Below are 25,936 nucleotides of genomic sequence, written 5' to 3'. Positions count from 1 at the left end.
GTTACACTACGTTCTCAAACATGACGCGTTAGGTTATGACGAGGAGACGGTGATTTCGAGTAGCGTCCTTTGTTGCTCTCAACCATTGTTTCCCATTTTGCAGACTTGTGATCTGGTATCTTTTAAGATTCCCTAGCTAGAGCTTTCCGGGTGCGTTCTGTGGCTTGATGATGGAGCTCATGATCTTCAGTGTGAGTCTCGCGAAGGGCAGCAGGCGGCCTGTTCGGCTCCCCCTGGGGACGAGTGGCCAGGCCTCACCCCATTGATCCTTTGTCGTCTCTCTGGGAGTCTTATCCTTACTGCACTGACACGTTTAATGTTCTTTTGTTTAATTATTTTTTTTTAAAAAGCAGCTTCTTAAAATTATTCATTTTTACAATACAGGGCTCTGTAGATATGAGTACATTTTAGCAAAGAACCAAAGGACTATTTTGAAGAGGACCAGGGTGCTCATCTGACGGATGAGCCAGTCGAGGTGAGGGTAGGGGGAGAAATCTCCTGTGCCGCGGAGGCAGTCTGGGGATCGTGTTGCTGTGTTTAATTTTGATTGCTTGATTTTAGACAGAGGAAGGGGGTGAGGGTGGGGAGAGGGAGGGATTTGTTGCTCTATCTGTGCATTAATTGACTGACCCCTGTATGTGCCCCGACTAGAGATCGAACCTGCAACCCTGGCACATTGGAACGATGCTCTAACCAACCGAGCCACCTGGCGAGGGCCTGTGTGGCTGTGTTTCGTGGCTACTATTCCTTTTTGGAAATAAGTGTGAATTCACTTTCAGGGATCAGTTGCCTCCTCTCTCCCGCGTGCTGTCCGTAGATTCCAGGTACGTACCTGAAGGCCAGAGTATTCGAACAATCCGTGCCGGAGAGCGGAGGAGTCCCCTCTGTCCCTGAGAGACACGCTCGGTTGCTGTCACCGGCTCTACGCAAATGCTCCTTTTTAAAGTTATTGCTGAGAACCTGATGCTAAACTGCTACACAGTCCAGATGATGATGATATATGTACGTTTGACCTATTTCAGTGCCACTACACTTAGTGTTTTTAGTTTTCCTTCCTGGCCACTGCCTTATGGCTCTTTCTGCTGTTCCTCAGAAGAAACAGGTGGTCAAACATTTTACAAGCATCTCGCTCTTTCCAGTGCCTCAGTCATCAATTTCTGCTCCTCTGCCCTCTGGTTAATTAGCCCTTCTCTTCTCTCTAAATCTGACTCCTCCAAATACGTCATTTGCTTTATGCGGCGTTTTGGGGTGAATAGCTAAGTTAACCTCTGCTTGGCATTGTCTGCTCATGGGAGCTCATAGGAGCTCATTAGCTCCCCGGTCACTCCGTGGCCCAATAGTTCAGGTTTTCCAACCGGAAAGATTCATTGTTCCTGTTGCCTTCCCAGGGAACACTGTTGCAGCTTGCCTGTCTCCGTAAAGTGAGGTTTTGCGAATGCTTTGGAAACCTGGGGTTGCTTGGAAAGGTCGTGATGGATGATCCCAGGGGTCAGGGACAACCCGCCCTCTGGTGTGCGGCCTCTGTGGCAGACCTCTTGGAGGTCCCCATGTTCTTGGAGGTCCCCATGTTCTTGGAGGTCCCCATGTTCTTGGGGGTCCCCATGTTCTTGGGGGTCCCCATGTTCTTGGGGGTCCCCATGTTCTTGGAGGTCCCCACTGGCGTCCTTCAGGGTTTATTTCCTCTCATCACTCGCCCTTGGGCATATTTCCCCTCATGTCTCGCTCTGTCACCCACTGCCTGTCCCATCCCAACCTGGACCCTCACTCTGCCCCACCCCCTTCCTAGGCCTCCAACCCCCAAAGCTATTTCTCTTCATGACCTCAGGAAACTGCATTTGGAGAGGTTTAGGAGAAAAACAGCCAGTTAAAGATTGTTCTCCACATGGATTCTCAGATCTCCTTAAACTCATACATTTTTAGGAACACACGGACGACCCTGGACCATTCTTAGGGCTGTTGTTTGATCCGAAAACCCAGGTGGGGCTCGTCTGCTTTGCCCGCACAGCCCGTCTACCTGCTTGCTCAGAACAGCGCCCCTTTTCCCTTCAACCTTTCTCTCCTATGGTCCGTATTGGTTGCTACCACAGTCTGATATTTTATCTCTTTCGTCTTCTTCGAGATGATTTCCGCTGTGGCCAGCCTGTCCTCTGTCCATTCATTCGTCACAGTGGACTAGTGGCTCGGCTCACCTCTGCCTGATTCTCCCCCTCATTCTGTCCTGCTCACAACCCAGCTTCCCCGCAACTGTCACGACACCTGTACCATTTTCTCTTGCGGTTTTAGTACATTTTATGTCTAATCTATATCATAAAAGTAAGTGCATTTTTATGTTTAGTCCCGACCGGGTGCCTCATGCGTCACCTTCTGAAAAGCTGCCCTTGATAGCTTGGCTTGGAAGAGCGAGGGTGCATCCTGCAGCCCGCGGGGGTGTCCTTGCGGGGGCTGGCGTTGCTTCGTCGGGTTATCGCTACTGAACTAGCCGCCGGACTCCGTCACCCAGCGACTTCCAGGTCTCTATCTGACCTCGTACCCGGTTAGAAACGTCCCCGTCTGGGCAACGCCCTTCTGTGCCCCTGGGAGCTGCTGAGCGCTGTACGTTTTCTTGATTCTAAGTCTCCACTTTAGCAAGATTCTTGTCATGCAAAGTAATGTCTAAAGCAGCACGTTCTCTTTATTTTCTTTGCTTGAGAAACAAGGAGAAATAACACGGTATTTTAGCAGGTACAATGGAGGGAAGAGTTTCCTCTCCTTGAGGTGATAAGACTGAGCTGGCCCGGCCGGTGTGGCTCAGTGGGTGAGTGTCGACCCACGCACCAAGAGGTCGCCGGTTCGATTCCCAGTCAGGGCACCTGCCCAGGCTGTGGGCCAAATCCCCAGTGGGGGGCATGCAGGAGGCGGCCAATTGATGTTCTCTCTCATGGATGTTTCTATCTCTCTCTCCTTCTCCCTCCCTCTCTCTCTAAAATCAATTTTAAAAAAAATTATTAAAAAAGAGGATTGGGCTGGACCTTCCGCAGTGGATTCTCGGCCCCAGGGCTGTCGAGCTTCATGGACTCACCCGATAGACCTGTCCCCCTGCATCATGATGCTTCCTTGGAGATGCAGTCTTTTATAATCCGACAGTTCATGCTGTCATTTCTTGTTTTAAAGGAAATGTAATTTTCAATGCACAACCAACTGATGCTGTTATTTTTAGGCAAAAGTTCTCTTTTGGGGCTCAGGTGGCCCCTGGTTTTGCAGCAGTCATCAGTCAAAGGTCATCTCATGGATCCTGTGACTCCTCTGATAATGCACTGGAGACCCTTGGGTGTTTGTGCACCCTTCTCAGGAGGGAGTCAGAAGGTCATTGGATTTTCAACGACATCAGGGTCTCTAAAAATGTTAGAAACACCCCTTTAAGCTATGTGCACGATCACATGCGAATACATATGTATTTCAACATTCGTTGCTTATTGACTGATGTTTCCTTGGACGGCTTCGCCTGCTTCCCACGTCTGCACGTGGAGGAACGTGCCTGCTCTCATGTCCAGTTCTGAGCAGCAGGGCTCTGCTAGTTTCGCAGATACGCATCCCCTGCCTGTCATTTCCCAGGCTGAGCTGGGCTGCACGTGGGAAGACAGTGTGGCTGTGGCCTCTCGTAGGTGGGGCAGGAAAAGCAGAGACGACCGTGCCATTCAGGGGAAGGGCCAGCTGACCCTGCGGGGGTGGGAGGTCAGACAGGCAAAGTCTTCTCCTTAGATGTACAGGTCAGTGTATGACAATGAAACAGTTTTCTTCTTTATTGATTTCAGAGAGAGAGGAAGGAAGAGGAAGAGAGAGAGAGAAACATCGATGAGAGAGAACATTGATTGGCCGCCTCCTGCATGACCCCACTGGGGATGGGCCCACAACCTGGGCAGGTGCCCTGACCGGGAATCAAACCGGCGACCTCTTGGTGCAGGGTCGATGCTCAACCACTGAGCCACGCCGACCGGGCGTTACCAACCATCCGAAACTGGGCTTCTGAAGTCTCTGGCCCCTTAGCTACACCTTGTTCTGAGACCTTCGTCTGTCAGCTCACAGGTACAGAGCTTCTGTGGCTTCCTGTAGTGAAATCTAACCTCATACAAGCATAAGTTCCTCCCTGCACGGCCATCACCCTGTCTGGCTGCTGTGCCCATGGTGGGCCCCCCACTCTGCTGGTCCAGATTGCTGGTCACCTGTACCCGATGTCACCCAGCCCAGCCCTGCAGGTGTCCCGTGTGCTCTTCCCTCCGGCCCAGCCCTGCAGGTGTCCCGTGTGCTCTTCTCTCCGGCCCCAGCCCTGCAGGTGTCCCGTGTGCTCTTCTCTCCGGCCCCAGCCCTGCAGGTGTCCCGTGTGCTCTTCTCTCCGGCCCCAGCCCTGCAGGTGTCCCGTGTGCTCTTCTCTCCGGCCCCAGCCCTGCAGGTGTCCCGTGTGCTCTTCTCTCCGGCCCCAGCCCTGCAGGTGTCCCGTGTGCTCTTCCCTCCGGCCCCAGCCCTGCAGGTGTCCCGTGTGCTCTTCTCTTCATACAGCTGCAATCATTTCCCCAGCTCTGGCTCCTCCCCCTTCTTCCAAGGCTTCTATGAAACCTGTGCTTTACCAGGTCTTTAAGTTGCATTTCTCCCTGATAATTGTGTTGCAGCCAGCATCACACAGCTGAGCGTCTGAGTGTTCCCTGTCCTCTTCTTTTTGGTATATTGATTTTATATCTTTAATTAGACTGTAAAACTCTAGATGCGGGACCATATCACAGGTCCTTGTACCATGGTGGCCACACGGTAGTTACCTGAGTGATTGAAGTCTGTTCATATGGAACAGTTATCTGTTCAGTAGATGCCATGTGAAGACACTTTCCAACTGCAAATGTCAATCTTTAGAATTCTTTGTAGAGTTTCACAACCCACCTCTGTGACATTGAAACTTTCTCTCCGTTTATTACATTAAGCGTATTTTAGAGGGTCAAATGAAAAAAAAGAAAGACACTTTTCCTCATTCTTTCGGGAATGCTACGTTTTGCATTTTGTCCTTTAAGGTATCTATCTGGGGTCAGGGGTAAAACAGTCAAAGGAAACTTGGAATTGCTACCAGCGATAGAAACATTAACATCTTCTTTGCTGAAAGCTTAAGATTTAACATAGCCAATGCAAATATCTCACCTTTCGCTGGTCATCTGAACACCACTGTTGCATGTGGTATATTGGACTCCCTGCAGGAGAGGAAAGGAACTTGGAAATGTTCGAATAGAAAGTAGTAGTTGGGAGAGGACAGAAGCAGAGCAAGTATGAGGCTGCCCTGAACAGCATCATTTAGATAACACTGCTATAGCTCCTCTGGGCCCAGTTGGGAGATTTCTATGGGATGAAATTTTACTTAAATTGAAACCACATTTCTATATCATTAACAATCAGGATTATTCTTTTTGATCTTTTTCTTTTTGGTAATGTATACTAGGATTAAAAAATTGTCCTTGAACTTCAATGCCTTGCTCCTGTCTTCCTGAATATTGCCATAGTCAGCGTCATTTATTTATTGGTTCCTGTTAATTGTGATAAATTAAGCATTGATAAGAAAGATGTGTTCTATTATGGACACGCATGGTCCCTACAGTTGACAGTCTGAGCTTGGCTGGGTCCCACTGCATGTGGGTTGCTCAGGCTGTGATGGAATTGGGGAAGGCGAGCAAAGATGAACGGACCATTTCTCCTACCCTTCGAGGTAGTCCTTGGAATCAGGGTTCATGCAAAGGCCGATTGCTGGTCTACCACAGACCTGACTGCTCTCCGGCAGTATCCTTTATGAGCTCCTCAGGTCATTTTGTCACACGTCAGCATTTGTCAAATTCTAGGAACTGATCACTAGTATTCGTTGATTACTTCTTCAGAAGTGAAGGGCAACCATACAGAGTGAAACCAGTCTGATTCCGTATGTGTAAGTTACTAAGGTGCTTCTGTAGATCTGAGCACCAGTTTCACAATTTAAGAGAACAAAAAGGTGCCCTGGCCAGAGTAGCTCAGTGGTTAGAGTGTCGGCCCACCCACCAGAGGGTCATGGGTTCAATTCCCCGCCCCAGTCCGGCTTGTGCTGGAGGCAACCAGTTGATGTGTTTCTTTCACATCGATGATTCTCTCTCTCTTTCTCTCCCTCCCCTTCCACCCTCTCAAAAAAAAAAAAAATTCAATGGGAAAAATATCCTTAGGTGAGGATTAAGAAAGAAACAAAAAAGAGAACAAAACCCAGAAAGGTGGCAAGTAATTCTCTTGTAATTTGTACCTGCCTCATTAGGTGGAGGCGTTTGCGTGGTTTTGAGAAGCAAACTCAAGGTGTGTGTTTATTGTCATACATTCTCCTCCCTCCCCATTCGGCCCCATTTTCTCTCCCTTTCCCTCAGCCCTTTATTTACAAAATAAAGAGACACCTTTTGCTTGGAGATCGATATGAAGAAATTAAATAATAAAGGAAATCAATTTTATATTTAAAAAATTTCTTGTTAACTCTGGAAAGAAATATCTTAGTACTTAATCAGCACTAATGAGTTTTAACCTGTCTTATCCACAGAATTTTGATCGAAATATTCCCTTAAAACTTTTCCTGCTTTTTTTTAACATAGAGACCACCCTTCCCAGGGCTCGGCCGAAAGCCTGTCTCCGCCTCGGTCAGTGCAGAGTTCAGCTAAGAGAGCAATTTCTCTAACTGCTTTTGCACAGCCAAATTTCTGCTCCTCAATGGCATCTCTCGCTCTTCTTTCTAAGCGCTGGGGGAGAGGAAGGGAGAGAGAGAAGTTGATTGAGGAGGAAGGAGAATGAGATGGAGAACAAGAAGGAGGACGAGTAAGAGAGAGAGAAGTTGATTGATCCTCAGGCTAAATATATAAACCCTGGGAACTATGGTTTTCTCTCACTAGAAGGTAATTTAAAAATGTACTCCCTTTTAAAAAATATAACATGCTCTTTGATAATAGATACTATACACATAAATAATATTCACACTTTTTCTTTTTGTTAATCCTCACCCAAGGATATTTTCCCATTGACTTTTTAATTATTATTATGATTAGTTTTTTTGGTATGTGCCCCTAGTGGGAACCGAACCCGGGACTCTCTGGTCCGCAAACCGATGCTCTAACTGCTGAGCCAAACTAGATAGAGTGGAAAGGAGGGAGGGAGGGAGGGGGAGAGAGAGAGAGAAAGAGATGTGAGAGACATTGATTGGTTAATTCCCGTACAGGGCCAGGGATCAAACCTGCAACCCAGGTATGTGCCCTTGACCGGGAATTGAACCCAAGACCCTTCAGTTCACAGGTCAATACTCTAACTGTTGAGCCAAACTGGCCAGGATTTCACTTTTTTTTTTTTTTTTTTTTTTAAACAAAAAACACATGCGTTGTCTGGATATTTGCCTTTTTCATTTAACGTATTACTGACATTCTTTTGCATTAATAAAGATAAGTCTACAATACTTTTCTCAATGACTGTATAATTGAATCAGTGCTGTATGTTCAATCAATATGCTATTGTTAAACAACTAGGTCCTTCCTTTCTGTGGCCTCTTTAGACAGAGTTTCAAACATTATTATAACCTCATCTCTGTATCTCTATTGATGATTCATTTGGGTTAAATTCCCAGATGTGGAATTTGCTGAATCAAAAGGTTTGTGTATTTTAAGGACAAATTTGATGCACATTATCAAATGTTTCTTAGCTTTCTTCTAGTTTTCCCTCACGACAACCCGTTTATCTTTGAAATTGCGTGTTCCTCTTTCATGGACTTCGGCTGGATGCTGTTCACCAGGCTCCACTGGACGTTTACACACACCCCTTAGCAACGTACTTAGAAACCTGGAGCTTTTAGGGCACCCCTCAAGAAGGGAAGTGGTTATTAACAGTCTCCAGGAAGAGAACAGTTTGAGTCTCTTTAAACAGAAGATATTTAAAGTGGTTGCACCGCGCTATGGCATTCGGACATCAGAGTCATGGTCAATGTAATGATTTATTATATCATTGCTATTTGCCCATCAGCACAATTGTAAAGTGCTGAGAGGCGGGGCTGGGGGTGGGGCGGTGTGACCTAGTGGCTGCCGCTCTCAGGGTCCCTGTCACACTGGTCAAGCTCTGTTGACATTTCTCCCATTGAATGTTCTGCAAAGAACATTCGTGTTCCAGAAGACGACACCCCCTTCTCATAGATGCTTTGGCTTCCCTACTTCAATATCCTGAAGGTAAATATTTAAATTCCATCCATCAGAGACTTTGTGTGAGGTCAGACTCATTCTAGGAGAACGAGGCAAAGGATTTCTCAGGGTGGACATGTGTGTGGAGAACCTATCCGGGAGGCTTTCAGACCGATCACTGGACTTCGACACAAAGTCGTGGTAGTTGTGATTGTTTCTCACGAAGGTTTTGGGTGTAAAACTCAGAGCAGCTAGTAACTAGACCGAAGTAGGGTGCGCCAGCATGAAGCGATCGTCGTTTTTGGTGAAGAATATCAATAATTACGATTGCGTTTCAGAAAGACCCTCTTGCCTTCTCTCTCAAGCTCGTGTGGACATTTGGGTTGGAATGCCGTGGCTTTGGGTGTTCACATGCATCCTTAACCAGCGTGCTCTCCTGGCTGTCCTGCCCCAGTGCCGTAGCGGGGAGTGTGACCTGCAGACAAATGGAAAGCTCCTTAAATAAATGCACTGACGGATGACGACCTCTGGCATGCGACCGTGCCACGAACCCAAGCTCTCTGTCCTCTGCTCATCCAGCCACATCCCTGTGGATCGCCAGCAAACATTTATTGATGGATGACTCTGTGTAGGACCCTGTGCTCGGTATGAGGGACACGAATCCATAAAAGGTCCCAGGTCCTGCCTTTGAGAGATGTTTCACCTTCGGGCAGACGGGATATACTCCTTATGCAACCAGATAAATCTTGTCCCACGACTCTCTCGTTCATGAAGTCGTGTCAAGTAAACACAGTCTAGTAGCCAGAAGATGAATTGAGACACTTGTAATCTTTATTCCTCCTTTTGAGGGGACGTGGGCAGGAGTGGGAAAGTCCGCTCTCATTGTGCAGCAAACACCTGATCAGCCCCATCGCTGCCTCACTCTTCTCTTAATCGTCCCCGTGCGCCTGGCGGCTGCTCCGTGAAATCCTCTCTCCCCTGCCAGCCCCTCGCCCCCAAATCTCAGCCCCACACCACCCTTTGAGGCGCTTCCTGCCTTTCTCTTCCTGCTCTTTTCTCTTGGTATTTGACGATAGCCCCTCTCTGTCTGTCTGTCTGTACGAGTCCTTCTCTCGGGTGCTCCCCATAAAGAACTTGCCTGGGAACCGACCCGACCAGCCAGAGGCCCTCCCCTTGGAAGCCCGAGTAAGGACAGTGCGGGGTTCCGCTACCGAGAAACCGCTCCTCTTGGGAGATGGGATCTAGCGACGGCGCTGCACGGGGGGTGGTGAATGAGGAGCCCGGGGTGTGTTACTAGCAGGTGGATTGTGCGGTCAGCTTCCGGCTCTGAATTCAGAAGGGAGGCAGCATCACCAAGGGGAAGGTTGATGCCCTAGACCTGCGGTGTCTCCTGAGGTTGGCCTTGAACTGAAGAGTAGGTGTGAGAGGGAGAGACGCCCAGGGCGAGCGGGGGTGCGAGCAACGGTGTGGGAGGGAGAAGGCAGGGGTTTCCAAACAGTAGATTGATTTGGCTGCAGTGGCGGATTTCAGTGGATAAGCCATGGACAGTTAGAGAGAGGACAGGCGGTCCTGGCCGGTGAGGCTCAGTGGTTGATCAGGGACCCATGCACTAAGAGGTCGCCAGTTCGATTCCCGGTCAGGGCACATGCCCAGGTTGTGGATCCGATTTCCAGTTTGGGGGCGTACAGGAGGCCACCAGTCAGTGTTCTCTCTCATTGATGTTTCTCTCTCTCTCCCTCTCCCTCTTCTCTCTCTAAAAATCTATAAAGAAGAAGGACAGGAGGTAGGAGCTAGGCTACAAAGGGGATGCACACTGTGTTAAGGGCTTTGTGCTTAGTTAGTAAGCAGTGGTGACCCAGTGTTTTAAACAGGAGGACGTGTGGGTCATGACAGTGGTTTATAATACGGTGGAAACAAAGGGTCAAAACCAGCTGGGAGTGGCTGCAGAAAGCAGGACAGTGGGTCCCAGGGACGCTCCGAAGGCACCTTCTCCAGACACGACTGAATGTAGGGAAGCGGGGGAATTGAGGCAGAGTCAAAAGTGACAGTTGCCAGGGTTCGAGTCGGGAGGTGGTGTTGATAGGAATACACGGAGCTGGACAGAAGGCCGTCTGCGGAGGGATGGTGGCGCTCATTCAGCACCTGTGAGGGAGCGCAGACCCTCACTCAGGAGGGAGGCGTGGCTGGGATGGGACTCGAGTAATCTGTGTGAAGGTTAGAATGAAGCCCCTGGGAAGAAGAAACATGTCGGGAGAGAAGGGGGTTGGGAGCAAGGCCACTGTGTAGTTGTGTGTAGCATTTGGGAGGAGAAAGGGAGCCAGACAGAGAGGTGGTCCCCAGAGAGGAAGGAAGGGGGAGGGGGAGCTCATCGGAGAGGGGAGCGGCAGGGTTTGTGGTCTTAGAGGCAGAGCCATTCAGAGCAGCCATGAACCCCAAGTGTGGCCTTCCCGCCTCCGATGAGGCAGACCCCTCCTGCAGTCACCCTTACACTTTGTCTTTTCACTTCCCACGTGCATTTGTCAAGAAGTCCTCTAGCTCCAACTGCAGCACGTCCCGGACACACCTCTCCACCTGCACCTGCACCTGCGCCTGCACCTGCACCTGCACCTGCACCTGCGCCTGCGCCTGCGCCTGCGCCTGCACCTGCACCTGCACCGCTCTCCCGGGCCCAGCCCCCGCCTCTCACCTGCGGACCGGCCTCCCTACTTTGACAGCCCTGCCGCCCCAGTCGGCCACATTCGGGGGTCCTTAGTGTGCCCCGCCTTGGCGTACAGCCTTGTAGCATCTCCCATTGCACACAGAGTGGAAGCCAAGAATAAAAGTCTTACGAGGCCCGACATTCTGTCCCCTAATTCTCTGAGCTCATCTTCCTCTGCTGTTCCCCTCTCTCCCAGCACTTGGACCATTTCTAGAACTCCTGACACATCATCCTCTCTGGGGCCTGGTACTGGCCGCCTCGTCACTGTGGCTCCCTCCCTCTCCCGCTTCGTGTCCTAGATGACCGCTCACCCCTCAGCTTGTCCTGTCCTGACCACCCTTCTGCACATTCAAGCCCTGGGGGCCCACCCCCGTCCTCTGCTCTCCTTTTCCCCATAGAACTGAACACTTTCTAACAGAGAATATAATTTACCTATTTACTTACAATGGTCTCTCCTGCTAGACTGTCAGCACCGTGAAGGCAGGAAGCTGTACTGCTGTATCAGAGGCACTTAATGCGATGGTTGGTTCATAGTGGGCACACAGGAAATACTTACTGTATTCATTCATTCAGTTAATATTGAACTACTGGTAAGTAATTGGAGGGGGATTATTTCATAAGTGTAGAAATCCAACTGGAACTTGCTTATGCAAAACAACCACAAAACACCCCCAGCAAGCAAAGGTGGGAGGTGTGTCTCATGTAACCAAAGTCCGGGTATGAATCTGGTTTCAGTAAGTGCCACAGAAAATGTAATCAGAAAGATCTCCTGCAAGAAAGCTACAGCCCCTGAAACTTTTGGTTTTGGCTCCTTTTAGATTTTGCACATCTGATCTTATTTTATACAATGCATTATTGAGATACCTAGATACGCATGCCTCCCCCACTCCATGCATGCATCCATCCATCCATCCATCCATCCCCCCCCCCACCCACGCATACACCCGCCATCCATCACACATCCATCACACCTGCACAGGCATGGATGCTTGACTGTGTACACACACATGGAAGCACAGCCATGCATAGGTTTTCACATCCAGAGGTGCACAGACCTTTCTGCAGACTGTGATTTAAAGGACTTGATCGGTAGATAACTGTAAAGCATGCAGCTTGGAGTGCATGAGAGTGAGCAAGCACAGAGGCTCCAGACTGGGCCATCAGTTTGGAAAGAAACAGAGTTTCTAGAATTGGAAATAATGCTAGTATCTATGTGAAGGGTATATATAATCCATAGCTAATATTCACACATGAAAAACAATCAAGTTCACAAATTCATTTTGTAGCAACGTGACAGTTGTGGGTTAAGAAGCAGTTCCTTTCGAATATTAAAGTGTGAGCGGCTTTTCACGCACACGCTGATTCCGGAGCGTGCACTCCGCCCTGGGGAGCCAGGCCCCTGCCGGCCGCGGCTCTTCCCAAGGCAGGGCCGGCGATCAGTGCCCGGAACGGAAGCGGGGAAGACCGAGAGCCACTTGGAGAGGCTGATATTTCATCTCTGTTTCGGATGTGAACAAAGGTTCGTTTGGTTTTGTTTTTGGCTCCTGCTTATCCTGGCCCCTGTTTGATGTCCACAGGGAAGGCGGTCTGTTCAAACACTGTCACGCTGGGATTTTGGACTGTAAAGGTTGAAAGGGAGTCAGGTAGAATTTGTAATTTGCTACATCGACTATTACAGAAAGAATCGATTATCAGACAGCGGTCCCAGGACTTTCGAAGCATAGATGAAATCTGTTCTGGACAGATGAAAGAAACCTTCTCCGCCCACCGAGCTGATGGTCACATTGAATTAAAAAAATTAATTTCGGGAGAGAACTGATTGGGAACAGGGACAATCTGGCATTCATTCTTTCTTGACGAGTCCTCAAAGCAGGGTCGGCGTGTTGTCGGTGGCCTGGAAGAGGGCAGGGTTTATAATGAGGCTTGCAACCTAAGTAGGTTTGGACCCCTGTGTTCAGGGCAGCTCCTGGCTGAGGCTGAAGCTGCTTTGCTTTGTGCCCTGAGCTGTTTCAACCTCTGTGTCCTCCAAGGCTGTTAGAGTGAGTGGAAGGGCAGGGAACTTCTTGTCATCACCAGCTTTCTTTTCTGGGTCCCTTGTTCCTCCTGTTTCTTTATGTTTCCTGGCACCACACTGGGTCACTTGTTTTCCTCCCCAAAAATATTTATGGAGCACCTACTGTGGGCAGGCACCTGGGTGGTGCTGATGATAGAGCCAAGAACAAAGCAAAACAAAATCTTTGTCCCCGTGAATCTTATGTTTTTAGTGGGGTAGTAGGTAATAAAGAAATAATTTCGCAAATAATAGAAAATTACAACTGTGATAAGCACACTGTGCTATGATGTGGTTGATAATAAAAATCTGACATAATCTTGGGACAGTGGAGATTATTTCCTTGAAGAAAGATGATTAGGCTGAGATATTAACTCGGCAGTGGGGAAACCCTTACAGGCAGAAGGCTAGAACTGCATGTGCAAAGGCCCTGTGGCCAGACAGAGTGCATACAACCATAGTATTGGAGGAACTGCAACAAGGCCACGAGAGCTTAGAAAGCACGGGTGAGAGAAGTGGAGGTGTGGTGGAGAAACAGGCGGGTCAGCCCTGCTGGGCTCCACGTTAGGATCTTAGTGGCAGAGGGAAGCCATTGGAGGGAAAGAGCTGATAAACACATTCCTCCTGTGTCAGGTCCCTACTGAAACCTATGCATTCTAACTTGGTGGAAAAGAAGCCCTTCTTACAGCAACTTCTCCACCTGGCTGTCAGACACCTGGGGGCACTGGTGTCTGTTCACGGTCCCAGACTCAGATTCACTGGGTCAGGGCAGAGCCCAAGTAACTGTTTATGAAATAAACTCTGCGGATCGTTCTGACTCACTGCTGATTCTAGACATGTGTAAGCCAGGCAGGAGAGGGGCTGAGTCGGGGGGACTTCGCTGAAGCTCCAGAATGTGGAGCAGACAGGGAAGGCTGCGTCTGAGCACCCTGAGGTCTGAGGCCGAGGGTGTGATGAGGATGCTAATGTGAGCTAGAAATAGCCCGACCAATCAGGCGGAATCGCAGTTGGCTTCGCCGTACCTCCCAACTGCTGTCTCTCACCTCATGGCGCACCACTGGGGCTTCATCGCAGGACCTCGCTGGGTCTATTTTTAGCACAGTAAATACCTGCTTAAAAAGAAAGGTGTTATGCATAATTGAAGAAGCAAATGCATCTCAAATTAGAAACTCAACAAGCACTTGTAAATTCAGGGAACTTCTTTCATATGACCTTGAAGTTGTCAGAGAGTCTTGTTGGCGACCACATAAATGTGCGATTTGAAATCAAAACAGAGCAAAGAGATGTCACAGAGCAAAGGAGATCAACTGATCGCGTTCACAGTGCCTGGGAGGTAGATGTGTTCATCAACAGCTTTTCACGGTTGCCCATCTGAAGGCTTCTCTGACTCCCGAACATTTATAAAGTCTTCGCCCAGTGAGCCGTGTGTTTACAGTCTCCCCTCACCCGCACACCAGCACAGAGACGTGGTGAATTATTTCGGCATTCATAGTGATGCCATTAATCAGGATGCACTCACTGGGTACTAATGACTGGACGTGGTGGGCAATTGTATTTGAGTTCTCCAGGAGGTTAGCCATTGATCGACTAGTATTTGATGAGTAGAAACTATACTAATGGAAGATCAAGTGATATAATTCCAACCGATTATGAAAAGGCGACAAAACAGACATTGGAAAAGAGATGAAGGAAATGAAGAATTTCCATTGTTATATTCTGTGAGAGCCAACAAAATTTCAAAGGAAAGTGCAAATTAATTTCTATGTTCTACCAATGGGAACTGGCATTAAAAAATGTGTCCAATTAGGATATGGTTTTCATATGGGATGAGAAAGGTTTTTTTTTCTTTTTTCTTCTCAATGGAGAAATAGGCACATAAAGAGATCTGACAAGCTTAGTTGTAAATTTTGTTTCAAAAAAGGATTTTAGCCCTGGCCAGTTTGGCTCAGCAGTTAGAGCGTTGGCCCGTGGACCAGAGAGTCCCAGGTTCGGTTCCTGCTAAGGGCACGTACCTCAGTTGCAGTTCGTCCCTGGCCCTGGATGGGGTTGTGTGGGTGGCAGCCACTCGATGTGTCTCTCTCTTATTGATGTTTCTCTCTCTCTCTCTTCCTCCCTCTCTCCCTCCCGCTCTATCTGAAGATAAATGCAAAATTGTCCTCGGGTGTGGATAAGAAAAAACAAACAAAAAAACAAAAAAGGATTTTGTAATTAGAATATTTTTATACCACTATACCCATTATATTGTATCACATTGGCCAGTGTCTCTTATATTAATTGCTGGTTCTGTGTTTTTTAAAAATGTATTTTAATTGTATGAATTGTAGCCATTTATTCACACACACACATATATTTTATAACTTTAAGTGAAGCCAGAGTCTTGTTTTTTAAATTAGGACCTACTCATGAATTATTCAAAATGGCAGATAATATGTTATATTATTATGACTATGTGGTGTAGTTTTATTTGGACATTATTTTTATCCTTTTTCTTGAATTTATTAAGGTGACACTGGTTAATAAAATTATACCGGTTTCAGGTGCCCACTTCCACAACCGATCATCCATATAGTGTATTGTGTGTTCACCACCCCAAATCAAGTCTCCTTCCATCACCATTTATCCCCCCTATATTCTCCTCCACCTACGCTCCCCCCAACATCCTTCTGGCAATCACCACACTGTTTGGACATTAATTTTAAATTCTAGCAATAATTTTCAAAGACCCGTATCAGAGGCTTGACCTGAGAGGGGCTGAGTCGATGATCTCCTTGCCTGCATCCCAGCCCTGTTTTTTCTCAGGGGATGTACCTCCTCAGGGCCTTTTCCTTAGACCTACACACATGTAAGATTTAGGTGTGTCCCACTTTAAACAGGTGTTGGTTTTTTATATTGCTGTTGATGTTGGTGATGATGATGGTGGTGATAGTGGAGATGATGGTGGTGATCATGATGATGTTAATGACCGTGGTGGTGGTGGTGGTGATGGGGGTGCTGATACTGATGATGGTGGTGATAATGGTAGTGGTGATGATAGTGATGATGTTAATGGGGGAGGTGGTGGTGGTAATGATGCTGGTGATGATGGGGGTGATGATGGTGATGATGATGATGATGGGAGTGACGATAGGGGTTATGATAATGGGGTGATGGTGGTGGTGATAATGGTGCTGGTAGTGATGGTGGGATGATGATGATGATGATGGGAGTGATGATGGTGATAATGATGGTATAATGGAGATGATGATGGTGGGAGTGATGATAGTGGTGGTGAGGTGATGATGGTATTAATCATGATGACGGTGGTGGTGGTGGTGGTGATGACGGGGTTTGTGATGATGGGGGAATGGTGGTGGTGATGAATGGTGATGGTTTGATGGTTGCTATTAAAGGAATCTTTATGTCCTCCCCAAATTTATATGTTGAAGTTGTAACCCCTAATGTAATGGTCTTTGGAGGTGGAACCTTTGGTAGGTAATCAGGATTAGATTAGATCATGAGGATCAAAACCCCTGTTATGAGATTAGCGCCCTTAGCAGGAGACGAAGGGAGCAGAGCTTTGTCTCTCCATGCGAGGGTACAGCCAAAGAGCAGCTGTCTGTAAGCCGGGAAGCGGATCCTCCCCAAGCACCTGCCCGTGCTGGCACCGTGATCGCGGACTCGCAGCTTCCAGAACGATGAGAAATAACTGTTTGTTGTGTAAGCCACTCAGCATGTGGGGTTCTGTGACAGCGACCTGAACTGACAGACAGGGGGGGTGGAGGTGGGATGGTGCTGATGCTGATGTATACAGTCCTTACTCTCTGCTGCACTGTGTCAATGCTTTGCCCATGCTAAGAGCTTCATCCATAACAACCACCCTGTGAAAGAGGCAACGTTGTTATCTCTGTTTCAGAGAGAAGGGATCAAAGCATTAAGGGTGTAAAGAACTCTCCCGAAGTCACAGGGCTGGCGCGAGGTCAGACCGTGTGGGGGCAGAGCCTGGCATCCTCTCCCTTTACCCTCATGTCAACACAGGGCCTGGTGACTTATGTTGGTGCTCACTGTAAAGCCACTGGGCAGGAGGCATTCTGGAATTAATAAATGGATACTGTGGACAATTACCTACTTCTGTGATTTGAAACACACACTATGTACAGAATACATTAAACATGACACCAAATGATAGAGCAGACCTCCCATGAATGTGTATGTTTAGCATTTCCCTATGTAATAAGAGGGATGGCATTAGACAGTAGACTTTTTCCCTAAGCGGTGCTCATTGCCCCTGACCCCTCCGGTGGCGACCCACCCTGCCTGGTAGAAGCCGAGGAAGAGAGGGGGACGTGACGGAGTCAGTATTTTGCGTGTGACACTGAGTGAGTCGTAGCAGATGGGAGAGTCATAGCTGATCGGAGCTCCCTTGGCGCAGCAGGCAGAGGGCAGAGGGGGAGCCTGGGGAGTCTGCTGCAGGCCTGTGCGTTAGGGTGCAGTCCAGCCGCGGCACAGTGAGACCTCAAACACCGTGGCTTACCCAGGTCCAGGTCCACGGTCTCATGTTACAGTCTGGAGGGAGCTGGTCCGGGTCAGAGAGGGCAGCTCGGTCCTCCACATAGATCCGGTGCGCTCTGTCCAATGCGGACCGGCTGCCTCAGTGTCCCCGTCACTGGCATCGGAGCTGGGGGGTGGGGGGGCTCCCGCTCAGTCTTCTTCAGTGGACGGAGTGCCACAGGCCTGTCACTGGGTCCGAGAGAGGCGTGCTCTTTAGCTGATGACCCCGTTCCCAGCAACAACTCCCAGTTCTACTATTAAAGGGATGTGGGAAGAACAGACAGCGACCAGCAGTTACTCCCAGGTTCAGATACTCATGTCTTGCTTAGGATGAGCAGTTAGTCGAATATGAATGGAGAAAGGGGTGTGGCACAGTGAACGCCTTGAAAACAGTCAAACTGACACATTGGTTTCCGGTGTACAGCATAGTGATTAGAGAATCATATACTTTACAATACAAAATGTTCCTTCCAATATTCCCAGTACCCACCTGGCACCATACGTAGTATTGAAATATTACTGACTATATTTCCTAATACAAAATAGTACTGAATGTAAACTGGGATTGAAAAATACAATTAAAACAATAAAATAAAATTAAGCAAAAAATATTGCACTCTGGCCTGGCCAGTGTGGCTCAGTAGTTGAGTGTTGACCCATGCACCAAGAGGTTGCTGGTTCAATTCCCAGTCAGGGTACATGTCCCGGTTGTGGGCTCGATCCCCAGTGGGGGGCATGCAGGAGATGGTCAGTCGATGTTCTCTCTCATTGAACTTTCTATCTCTCTCTCGTTCTTCCTTCCTATCTCTCTAAAATCATTAAAGAAAAAAAAAATATTGTATGCTGCACTCTGGGCTAGTAACCCTTTACTATGGAATCGATACTTCTTTTTGAAATGTGTAGAATGTCAACCTAAGAGCTTTTAATCTAAACTTCTGGTTCATTTTTTTAAGCCTCTGTTTTAATACTGAATTTGCAATTTTCTCTACAGGGTGAATAGACAGGTACTGCTGAGATGCTAAATGTAGGAAGTAGTTTTTTTTTTTTTTAATTTTTTTAATCCTTCCCTGAGGACATGCTTAGAGAGAGGAGGGGAAAGAGAGAGGGAGAAAAACATTGATGTGAGAGGGATACATTGATCGGTTGCCTTTTGTATGTGCCCAGACTGGGGATTGAACCCTCAACCCAGGCATGTGCCCTGATCAGGAATCGAACCGGTAACCCTTCAGTACACAAAAGGACACTCAATCAACTGAGCCCCTCTGACCAGGGGAAGTAGTTTTTAAGGGCTACAGCAAGATCGACTGAGGAAGAAAATCAATAAATATTCAGGTTGTAGCAAGTAGATTGTATTTTTCTATAACATCTCACCACTATCTGTACAATTTCCTTTAGAGAAAATGATACTACAGTTGACCCACGAACAATGCAAGGGATAGGGGGTCGATCCCCCAAGCAGTTAAAAATCTGTGTATAACTTTTGGCTCCCCAAAGCTTCAGTTGTCTCTTGGTATCCATGAGGTAGGTATTAGTTCCAGGACCCCACAGGGACCCAAATCCATGGATGCTCAAGTCCATATAAAATGGCACAAAGCAATGCATACAGCCGGCCCTCCAAATCCAGTGAGTCCCATCTGTGGGTGTGAAAGTCAGGGATACAGAGGGCCAGCTGTCTATTTATTGAAAAAAACCCACATATTAGTGGACCCATGCAGTTCAGATCCTGCTGTTCAGGCTCAGCTGTACTGAGCGTGTACTTTTCATAATCTCCCGACGAGGCGTAACCTGCCTGATGACTTAGCTGAAGGACAGTGGTAAAGGTACCTGGACTGTGGATGTCACGTGCCCCTGTGTCTTTCACTTGAGAGAGCATCACTGGCCATTCCTTACTGCGAAGCCCCCAGGAAATGGGATATTATGTATGGATAAATTTTCCAAAGGGCGATTTACTGCCTTAAGCATCAAACCTCCAAGCGAGCAAGAAACAGCAGCAAAACCCGGCCTCTCTGTGGACATTTAAAGGCAGATTTGTTTAGAAGACGTCAGAAGCCTTTGAATGAGGTCCTGGGCGTTACTGTGGCCCGACAGGTTCTTCGGCAAATGAGGCATCATTGTGTTAGTACGGGGGTGTAGTGACAGCGTTTTTAGGGGCCATTCCATTTTCTTCCTGAACTCCTGGTGTGCCGGCATTCTGCATCCGGCACTGCAGGGACAGCGGCATTCTTACAAAGTGGGGGTGCATAAGGGAGCCTCGTGTATATCTGCTCCCGAGACTTGGTCTACATCCAGCTTGCTCCCTGCATCAAGCCTTTTGTGTGTGTGTGTGTGTGTGTGTGTGTGTGGTCTGGCTTGACATTGTCAAAAGATGATTTATTTCTCAGGTTTTGCTCCCCAAACCACAAGTATTGAGTCACAAATCCACAGGGATCTGACTGGCTTACTGAGCGTTGCACTAACATCCAGCTCACCTTCTAAAAGAGTCGGCACAGGAATGCCACGTCATCCAGTCTGTGGACCGCGAGCAATGTGAGCATGGGGGGTGTGTGCCTTCCCAACGCCCAAGTTCACCGACAAACCCTGCGTCTCCAGTGCAGCTGGAATCTGTGACATTTCAAACCTTTCATGCCCGTCTCGTGCCAGCCGTGGGACTTCCCAGACCGTGGGCAGTTTCTATAGATGATGGGTTGGTGGCACACGACTCGCCAGTCTTCACAGGAATGCCTAGGCAGCCTGTTTCCACCCCCACTGCTCAGTATCTACAGCCGGAGTTTTGTTTGCACGTATGCAGTCCCTGTACCGGGGAAGAAGATGGTCTTCAGCCAGACCATGAAGTGAGAATGCAAATCTCATTTGCTATTAATCCCAATGAGGTAGTAACGACAAAGTCCATTTAAGACTCTTTAGTGTTACTATTAAGGAAGACGAGTGGTAAAATCAATAGTTAATGGCCTGGAGCCAGCCAGCAGCCCCTCACGGATGCTCGACCACAGCACTGCGTTCCGGAGATAACGTGGGACCCCTCAGAGCTCCCCTGCTTCTCCTGGGCCCGGGGAGGGAGTTCGGCCAAGTCACTGTTGTAAAGGGGCCGTAATGATGGCAGAACGTTTTATGACTGTTATTGAGCACAGTCGGGGTGTGGGCCAGGCCGAGCCTTTGTGTGTGAGTTCAGCGAGTGGGGACAGAGGGGAGAAGGCTTGAGCAGAGGGAGAAGGAAACCCCACTTTAATTTGTCATCATAACTGGTTCCTCAAGAGTGTTAACAGATCTCTGGATAACCTTTGGAGAAAGTTTGCCTTCATTGCAGTTTTAGAACTCATTAGGGAAATCACCCAGTTGTGTAGCAAGTAGCGTAGCTCTCCAGCCGTATCTTCCCTCCCCCGCCCCCCCCTTCCTTCCCGTCACAGTTTTGAGTTGAACTGTGTAGAGTCTTTGAGATGTTTTCTTTCCATGAACCCCCGTCTCCCATTGTAGTTCTTCATGTTGCAGAAGTCTTATCTTTCTTTATCAGCTCCATGATGGGAAACTCATGTAGGCATTTCTGCCGTTATTTTTTCCAGTAGGATTCTATTACGGTCTGATGACTATACACAGCTAAGTGCGCATTGGCCCGTGAAGCTTGTTTCTGGGCTCGGTTTTCTCTCCCTCCCCCTTCTCTGCCTAAGTTCACCACCCCTGTCCCACTGATTGAACATCTCCCTATTGAGACGAGGCCCACATTCCAACCTTCAGCCTGACGTCCAGGACTGCGTGTCCTGTGTTCGGGCATGACCTTGACGGCTCCGTTTCGGGAGCGATCTTGTCAGTGTCTCAGGTTTAGTACGTTCAGGGTGGGGGTCTTGGTTCACGTGTCTACCACCGCCACCCACAGGGGTGCTCACACTACCTCTGTGTGATGTCTTTCTTTCTCCCCTATCCCACGTCCAATCTATACAAACGTCTTCTTGGTTCTTCCTCCAAAATGTCTTCTTTGAAAAAGCATAAATTATGTCTTGTTCCCTTGTTTAAAGCCCTTCAGTGGGTTTCTTTAAAAAATATTTTTTCTTTATTGTTTAGAGAGAGAGGAAGGGAGAGGGAGAGAGAGAGAGAAACATCAGTGAGAGAGAACATTGATTGGCCATCTCCTGCATGCCCCCCACTGGGGATCAAACCCACAACTTGGGCGTGTGCCCTGACCAGGAATCGAACTGATGACCTCTTGGTACATGGGTCAGCGCCCAACCACTGAGCCACACCAGCTGGGCTCTTCAGTGGATTTCCATTGCCCTTGGCATGAAATCCAAATCTTTACTAAGGTTCACGAGACGCCTGTGATCAGGACCCTCCTGCCCTTCTAACCTCATCAAGGTGCTGGCCACTGACAAGCTGACCTCCTCCTCCATCTGACACGCTGACCTCCTCCTCCACCTGACATGCTGACCTCCTTAGCTCTTCCCTTGGCACTTTTTCAGCCTTCAGAGTTCAACCTAAAAGCTGCCTCCTGCTTGGAGCTCAGGAAACTCCAGCCGAGTGTTGAATGCATGAGCCTGCTCTCCCTCCATCCCTGCCCTTTCCCACCGGCTGAGCCATTCACTCCCGTGGAAACATGGTCTGTCCATTTAGGGAGACTCAGTGTATCAGCCTCATAATCGGAACCATAGACTTGGACTGTACACAGTTATGATTTGAACAAGTGTTTATTCATGTTGATGTTCAAAGAACACTTAGTTTTACGTTTGTTCTGGTTGTAATGAGGAACATAAGGCCCAGAAAATGAGAAGATGATGAAATGTTCTTTTGTTAATTTTTTTTCTCTTTATTGATTTTAGAAAGAGGAAGGGAGAGGGAGAGAGAGAGAAACATCGATGAGAGAGAACATTGATTGGCTGCCTCCTGCATGCCCCCCACTGGGGATTTGGCCCACAACCTGGGCATGTGCCCTGACTGGGAATCGAACCGAGACCTCTTGGTGCAGGGGTCGATGCTCACCACTGGGCCACACTGGCCGGACTGAAATGCCCTTTTGTCATAAAAGGTGTGCGAGCCCCTGGAAGGGCGCATGGACAGCCTTCCTTGCTTCTCCATCTCTGCCTCACCTGCTTTACTGTTTCCTCTCCTTCCGTCTCAGGCAGTTTTTAGCCCATGACTTGGTTTTCTTTTTCCTTTTCCCTGCCTTGTCTCCCCTTACTCCTTCCTTCCTTCTTTCCTCTCTTTCACAAATCGCCTCTTTCTATTTTCCTTTCCTGCTTGTAGTTTAAATCAGGCCTTAGTGGGAGCAATGTCATAGCCGCCTATGTGACATCAGTTCTTTGGGTTTTGAAAAGACCAGAGAAAATGCAAGTGTTGCCTGAGCCCTAAAATGTCCTTGTAGACAGAGCCGGTGTCATGCTCCGTTCTCCATCGCTGCATTTTGTCTCCTGTTGATCAGTTGGCCTGTGGACCTCAGAATTCTGAATATGAGAGGAAGCTTTTCTATCCAGTCCTGGCTCAGGAATGACGTTGTATGTATCATACCACAAAGGAAGAGAAAAATAGTGACCATTTTCTCCCCATTACTTGTAAGAGTGTTAGAAGCATCCATTGGTTTATGTACTGTGTCAAAAAAAAAAAAATCACACTAGCTTTCAACAACTCTCAATGACACTTAACCAGCCCCAAAGAACTTCTTTTGTAAACAACGAATGCCGTTTACTTCTGGTTCTTCCCGCTGTCCCTTTGTAAAGGACACAGTTCCTGATGTCAGCATGTGGGATTTCCTGGGGGCTGCTTGGTCCTCCATCCCAGCTGCAGGTCAATAGCAGTTGAATTGGGCGGTGTTCCTTTTCATTATGAGGAACACCACGCCTTGTCCCTTAGACGTGGCTACAGGAGGTGCAAACAGCTTACTGAAATCACACTCTGACCTGGAGGAGCACCAGGCACCGGTCTCAGTGTGTGAACCTCCGTAGCCAAAAACAACGTGCTGATGGTGCGGACTTGCTTTGGAATGTAGGAGACGTAGTTGGGGATTACGTAGGAATGTGTGACACTGTTGCAAAGAATGGTTTCTCGAATTTTTCACGAAGGGATTTTAGGGCCCAAATACAGTCTTATTAAGCAAATAAAGCGAATGCAGAAACCTTTGTTAGAGTTGTATCCAGCAACTTCGGGGCCTGTGAACAGGAGGGAATAGAAATACTGTCTAAACGATCAGACTTGCCAGCACTTTCACACGTGGATGCTTTGAGGCCCACCTGCATGCCTCTCACTCAAGGTGATGGTTACCTGAACGATGCTATTACTTGCATGACTTACATTCGTTTTCCTACCAGACCGTGGTTCTTAAGTGGAAGTATGTGTCAGAATGATTTCGGAAGTCTTTTTCAAAAACATGCCTGCCGAGGGCTCGTCCCAGACTATTGATTCTGAATCACTGGTGTCAGAGCCTGGAAATAAGTACTTGGAAAGAGCCCTTGCACAGTTACGTAGCTTCTGGTTGCAAAACCATCTAGGGACCACTACTCTGGACTGGAAGTTGGTGAGGCAGAGACCAGAGGTGACTCACCTTTGTGACCTTAGCGTTTACTATGGTTCCTGGTCTGTGGACAAGAGCTCAGTACATGGCCATTGAGATCATGCAAGCAAATGCTCTAGAAAGCGATGTGATGTATATTTTTAACTGCACATTTTTTTTTTAAATTTCTTCCAGCTAAGTACATTTACTAGCTGAGTATAATTTTATTTATTTATTTATTTTATCCTCACCCGAGGACATTTTTCCACTTTTTGTTCAGATAGAGTGGGAGGGAGAGAAAGGAACAGAGAGAGAGAGAGAGAGAAACATCGACGTGAAAGGGACACATCGAGGGGCTGCCACCCGCACGACCCCAACCAGGCCGGGGACAAACTGCAACCAAGGTACATGCCCTTAGCGGGAACCGAACCCGGGTCTCTCTGGACTGCAGGCCGACGCTCTAACCACTGAGCCAAACTGGCCAGGGCGCTGAGTATAATTTTAAAAATAATCTTTGGACAGAGGTCTCTTCTACAGAATGACAAAGCCAGGTGTGGCCTAATTGCCTAGCGAGCAGGCAGATGATAAAGACGTGAATAACAATGTGAAAGTAGCGAACACAGCAGGGGAATGAAAAACACCTTTATCATAAGAAATCCCTAATTTCCCTCTCTTATTTTCTGTGTAAAATTGTATTTTCGAATGGGAACTCCGGTAGCATCTCTGGACCAGGTTCCATTTCCCTATCAAGGCTAATCGCAGACCGTCAGTAATGATTCTGCAGGAAACCAGACTCTGTGCCTTCAAATGCTGGCTGCTCCTCCACGCTGGCTGAGAAGACATTCTGTCGCCCCTCTGTCATACACGTACCCGTGTCCTACTCCCCGCTTGCCACTTCCCCATGGCTTGTCCCGCCGAGATGAGCTCTCAGGGACCTGGTCATGGTAGTGTAAACTGGGGCACAGGTGGACTGGTGGAGCTCAGAGGGGCCGGGAGATGGAGGGAAAGCTCGTGCGTACGGGGGATCCGAACCAGGAGGTGTTAGGAGGAGGGGTGGTCCAGGCAGAGGGGGCAGAGTTGGGGCGAGCGGGGTGAGTGAAGGTGGCTGGGAGGACGGGCGCAGCGTCTCCACAGTGCAGGGCCCCGACGGAGGAACAGAGAACTCTGCCCAGGAGGTGCCCTTGCCCAAACCTGCTCCTCTGTCCTAAAGCCAGTTTACCAGAGTGTCCAGTAGGAAATCTTAGGAAGAAGGCAGCTAGTCTCTGTGGATGTAAACTGCACCCCGAGTTAGGCCTGCGGCGCCCATCTTCACTGAGACACCGAGAGACACTGGAAGCGAGGTGCGTCTCCACGCCACGCGGACGCACGTTCCTTTCCCATCCGAGCCTCGATGCTTGTGAGCTGGACTCAGTCCTCTGCTGTTTGGAGTCTGTCTGTCTGTCTGTCAGAACGGTCTCTTGCCTTCCTGAGACTGCGCACTTCGCAGACTCCAGATCTGCGTGCTCCTCCGGACATGAGGGGTGGTGACCACGCTGTCGCATTGCCTGAGACGGTCTCACCCCCTGCCTGTGTTCCACTGTAATCAGGAAAAGCACCCTGTTTTGATCCGAGAAGAGCCCCAGTGTTGCTAACCAAGTCCCTGGTCACCCACGTTGGGGGCTGTTATCCTTACTTAACACAAAGGACATCGGGGCTCAGAGAGGCCTGTCGGAGTCATTTCACCACCTTACCCGGAGCACCTTTTATGGGTAACACAGGAGTCTTCTCCTGGGTGATGGGGGTGCTAATAAGTAGTTAAATTAAAAATTACTTACAAATGAATATTCTTATTAGAAACAGAGACACGCTCTTAGTGAAATAATGATAGCATCAATACAAAGCCCTTGTAGTATTTGTTTCTTTACTCCAGTGGGAGGTCGTTGAATGTTAAGTACAACACGTCGATGCTGCTGTGATCAATATTCCACTACGATTGATCCTGTCTTTTGAATTGGTTGAAACCACGTAACTTAAATAGATATTGT

At 48.3% G+C, this 25,936-nt stretch overlaps 1 protein-coding gene across 1 annotated transcript in view; it reads left to right on the top strand.

Annotated features, from left to right (window-relative positions):
* Positions 1-25,936, top strand: part of DNER (delta/notch like EGF repeat containing) — a 270,425-nt gene that overhangs the window by 114,420 nt on the left and 130,069 nt on the right. The window lies entirely within an intron of this gene.

Source organism: Molossus molossus, unplaced genomic scaffold, assembly GCF_014108415.1.
Source record: "Molossus molossus isolate mMolMol1 unplaced genomic scaffold, mMolMol1.p scaffold_m16_p_11, whole genome shotgun sequence".
Classification (NCBI taxonomy): Eukaryota; Metazoa; Chordata; class Mammalia; order Chiroptera; family Molossidae; genus Molossus; species Molossus molossus.
Note: the sequence above shows the minus strand (reverse complement) of the source record. Positions and strands in the feature narration are given on the sequence as shown.